Source organism: Pristiophorus japonicus, chromosome 9 (assembly GCF_044704955.1).
Source record: "Pristiophorus japonicus isolate sPriJap1 chromosome 9, sPriJap1.hap1, whole genome shotgun sequence".
Lineage (NCBI taxonomy): Eukaryota > Metazoa > Chordata > Chondrichthyes > Pristiophoridae > Pristiophorus > Pristiophorus japonicus.
Genome location: NC_091985.1, coordinates 22756757 through 22761805, shown reverse-complemented (window position 1 = coordinate 22761805; position 5049 = coordinate 22756757).

Genomic DNA, 5049 nt, shown 5'->3' with positions numbered 1-5049 from the left:
CAGCCGTCTCCTCCCTGTTCCTTCAGGATGTTGACGGTGCTTGAGTGAGGACGACCCATGGAAGAGGGAGAAAGAGAGAGAGAGAGAAAGAGAGAGAGAGAGAGGACGGAGAGAGCCGCCTTTCCTGTCAGGGATTCACACTGGATAGACTCCTGAGGGAAGAGAGAGAGAGAGAGAGAGAGAAAGATAAAGGGGGCCTTACCTCTGACCTCGAAGATTGCTGATTTACCTCAGTGGCAAGACAGAGAGATGATGATGATGGATTCCACAGCAAGATCAACAACTCACATCTGTCAGAGTGGCCCGCCGTTACTGCGTCTCCTGTCCTCGCTCCTGGTGTATGTGAACAGCAAGCTACCCTGTTGGCATGGATACGGTGATCCCCTGTCACTAAATACCCTCTCTCCAGACTGCAGTGAAAGTACAGATCTGAGAAACCATTAAAAGTCCCAGGAGAGAGGGCTTGGAATTCGACTTATCTAGGACATTACCATCTGATAGGCCGAGCTCATGCGTTGGCCCTTGCAAGGCACTTAACCTTCTAATAAATGCAAGTGTGAACATTTATCACTGTGTGGTTTAGCCCACATAACTATTTTCTCATGTGTGTGTCCTACATTAACCATCCTTTCCTTCCAGTTTAAGGTTTACAGCCTGATGTGCTATTGTTCCTCTGCACATCAACATTCAGCTTTTGTTCATTTGGCACAGCAGACTTTCACCCGGGCAGATATCTTAACCGAAAGGCTTCGTGTCTGACTCAAGGGCTCATTGTCACAGGCAGAGTCACTGGACCACACACACACACACATTACCCTCACTTTGTGTCACTATTAAAGTGGCCATGGAGTCACAGGAATGGGATGACACCAGGGAAGATGGTAACATTCTCTGGGGCTTTTCACTGCGGCAGACTAAGTAAATCACACTGAGAGTCACTGTCCCTTCAACTCCAGCCACTTTAGAGAAACAATAGTCTGTGCTCAGGCCGGCTCCAAGCCCTTGAGAGAATCACCAAAGTTCGCTTTTAAGGCTGAATATGCGGGGGTTAGAGCAGTGGATAGTGTGAGAGAAATGTCTCACAAAGCTTCCTGAGAAGAGGAAAGAACAAATGGTGTGGTGAAAGAACAAAGGATAAATATGGTGACCCAAAATGTCCCTTTTGGACCAAAGGTGCGATCTACACAGCGAACCCCTTTGGAAGCTACTGTCTGGCATTGGAGGATAAAAGGGATGTCAAACGATGAAACAGAAGCAAAACAGCAGAGAAAACCCAGAATCGAGCAGCTGACCTCATGACTGCTCCACCGAAGACAGCGAACGCTTCATGCAACGTCTCAAATAGCTCTCTGCAATACGTTACTGCAGCGACCGACCTCTTTATTATACATCAAGAGCGCACCGATTGTAATATCTGCTCTTATGTGAAGCCACATCGTCCTAAAACAAGCTAGAGCAAATAGGGTATTGGGGTGTATCCATAGGACAATTGAGTATAAGACGAGGCGTACTGTCTTGTCCTTGTACAAGACCTTAGTCAGGCCGCATTTGGAATACTGCCCAGTTTTGGTCTCCTCACCTGGTGGGTGATATTGAGGCTCTGGAAAGGGTGCAGAAGAGGGCCACTAGACTAATTCCAAGTCGAAATCATCTTAGTTATCAAGATAGGCTAAAAGAGTTGGGACTCTTTACCTTAGAGCTGCGTAGACTTAGGGGGGATATGATTGAGATTTATAAGATAATGAAGGGAATAGACAGTGTTCCAGCTGACAGTTTATTTCAATTAAATAGGTTAGGCAACACCGGGGGGCACACATTTAAGTTGTATAAGGCTAGATCTAGGTTTGATGTCACAAGGAGGTTCTTTTCACAGAGAATAGTAGACCTCTGGAACAAACTGCCATTTCATGTGCTGAATACAGACTCACTGAATTCCTTCAAGCAAAAGCTGGATTTGTTTCTGGCTGCGGCAGAGATCACCTTTTACAGAAGGTAGGTACTGCAGGGAATTTAATGGCCAGAATGATATCCTGGACTAGTTTCGATCACCTAGATGGGTCAGAGAGGAATTTCTCAGATTTTTTCCCCCCAAATTACCTTGGATTTTTTTATCTGTTTCTTGCCTCTCCCAGGAGATCGCATGGTTTCGGGTGGGGTGGAGTGTATATGATGTGATACACAAGGTATCGCAATTGTGTGGGACAGGCTCGATGGACCAGAGGGTCTTTACCTGTCCGTCATTGTTCTTATGTTCATATGTCCATAAGAGGCTTATGGTGTGCTCAACACACATACAGACCAGAGAGAATCTTCCCGCTGTGTTTACAGTGTCACTGACACACAAAGAGACCAGAGGAATATTTTGTATCAGTCTTTACAGTAGAGGACACTAATAATATTCCAACAGTGGATAGTCAAGGGGCTATAGAGGGGGGAGGAACTTAACACAATCACAATCACTAAGGAGGTGGTACTCAGTAAGATAATGGGACTAAAGGCAGATAAATCCCCTGGACCTGGTGACTTGCATCCTAGGGGCATAAGAGAAGTAGCAGCAGGGATTGTGGATGCATTGGTTGTAATTTACCAAAATTCCCTGGATTCTGGGGAGGCCCCAGCAGATTGGAAAACTGCAAATGTAACGCCCCTATTTAAAAAAGGAGACAGACAAAAAGCAGGAATCTATAGACCAGTTAGCCTAACATCTATGGTTGGGAAAATGTTAGAGTCCATTATTAAAGAAGCAGTAGCAGGACATTTGGGAAAGCAAAATTTGGTCAGGCAGAGTCAACATGGAGTTATGAAGGGGAAGTCATGTTTGACAAATTTGCTAGAATTCTTTGAGGATGTAACGAACAGGATGGATAAAGGGGAACCAGTGGATGTGGTGTATTTGTAATTCCAGAAGGCATTTGACAAGGTGCCACATAAAAGGTTACGGCTCAAGATAAAAGTTCACGGGGTTGGGGGTAATATATTAACATGGATAGAGGATTGGCTAACAAACAGAAAACAGAGAGTAGGGATAAATGGTTCATTCTCGGGTTGGCAATCAGTAACCAGTGGGGTGCCACAGGGATCAGTGCTGGGACCCCAACTATTTACAATCTATATTAACGATTTGGAGGAAGGGACTGAGTGTAATGTAGCCAAGTTTTCCGACGATACAAAGATGGGAAGAAAAGCAATATGTGAGGAGGACACACAAAATCTGCAAAAGGACATAGACAGGCTAAGTGAGTGGGCAAAAATTTGGCAGATTGAGTATAATGTTGGAAAGTGTGAGGTCATACACTTTGGCAGGAAAAATCAAAGAGCAAGTTATTATTTAAATGGCGAAAGATTGCAAAGTGCTGCAGTACAGCGGGATCTGAGGTCATATCATAGACAGTTCCTCGAATCGAGGATGACGTGTTTCCACGTCAAGAAGTTCGCAGGTGTTTCAATGAAGGACATAATATTCCAGATCCCGAACTAGATCTTGAAGGGTGGAAGATGCCTGTGCGTGGATTTTTTTAACGTGTGGTGACCGTTGCACGCCAGCCACCACACGGGTTTGACAGAGTTAGGTCTTGGTCCAGTAGCAAGGATTAACCAAGACAACTGGAGATCAGATCAGACCTAGTGCGCACACATATCGCAGTGTAGGCTGGCCCCGCTGCCCCTGGGCCCTTGCCTTTCCTGGGCCCCGATCACGTCCCTCTACAATCTCTTGCCGCTCCTTCACCCCGACCTCGCCGCTCCTTCGCCCCGACATGAGGGTACTTGTGCATGAAACACAAAAGGATAGTATGCAGGTACAGCAAATGATCAGGAAGGCCAATGGAATCTTGGCCTTTATTGCAAAGGGGATGGAGTATAAAAGCAGAGAAGTTTTACTACAGTTATACAGGGTATTGGTGAAGCCACACCTGGAATACTGCGTGCAGTTTGGTTTCCATATTTACGAAAGGATATACTTGCTTTGGAGACAGTTCAGAGAAGGTTATTAAACAATAAGGGAATAAGGGGTTATGGGGAGCAGGCAGGGAAGTGGAGCTGAGTCCATGATCAGATCAGCCATGATCGTATTAAATGGCGGAGCAGGCTCGAGTGGACGTATGGCCTACTCCTGCTCCAATTTCTTATGTTGTTATATAGGAACAGAGGAACAGGAGTGGGCCATTCAGCCTATTCCGCCATTCAATGATATCATGGCTGATTTGCGATCGAACTCACTATAACCGCCTATGCTCCGTACCCTTAATACTGTTGGAATCTATTTTGAACAGAGAGACCAGAGGGAATCTTTTCCCCCATAACCTGTAATAAAAACATAGAATCTGCAAGAGGAAAAACATGTTAACGTTCCAGGTGTGATTCTTCTTCAAAACAGAATATTGATGAATTGTGACAATAATTCTCACCCTGGCCCATCCTCTCTCGTTACAGCTGCTGACAGACTCACTGGAGTTTCCAGCATTTAATGTTGTTAATAAGGATTTCCAGCTTTCAGGACTTCTCCTATTTCTTCCTTCGAACCTCTATCTGGACTGAGAATTTGTGCGGTTTTGTGTGAGATGGAGCCAAGTACAGGAATTGCTTGGTAACCAGGAGCCCCAGTTTTAAATGCCCCGGCGTGGAACACAGAATACGGCGAACTGCACAGAGCACTTTGTGTGTGGGGGCACGGGACACACAGCTGACTGTAACATGAAGTTGGGAGCTGAGCACTTAATCAGCTCCAGGCCGACTCAAGTATCAACACACACACACACACTCGGAGGTTCATTGGGGACTGTTACTACGGAGCCGTGCTCGGCAAGCTTGTTCTCGGGCACAGGCTGCCTACCTGAGATCGGTGCCAAATGAGATCATTGAGAGGCAATCATCTTCAGCCTCAACTGAATTTTAGAATAGAGAACAGCAAAAAATATACAAGACATTGACTAATAAGAACATAAGAAATAGGAGCAGGAGTAGGCCCTCGAGCCTGCTCCGCCATTTAATACGATCATGGCTGATCCGATCATGGACTCAGCTCCACCTCCCTGCCCGCTCCCCTTATCC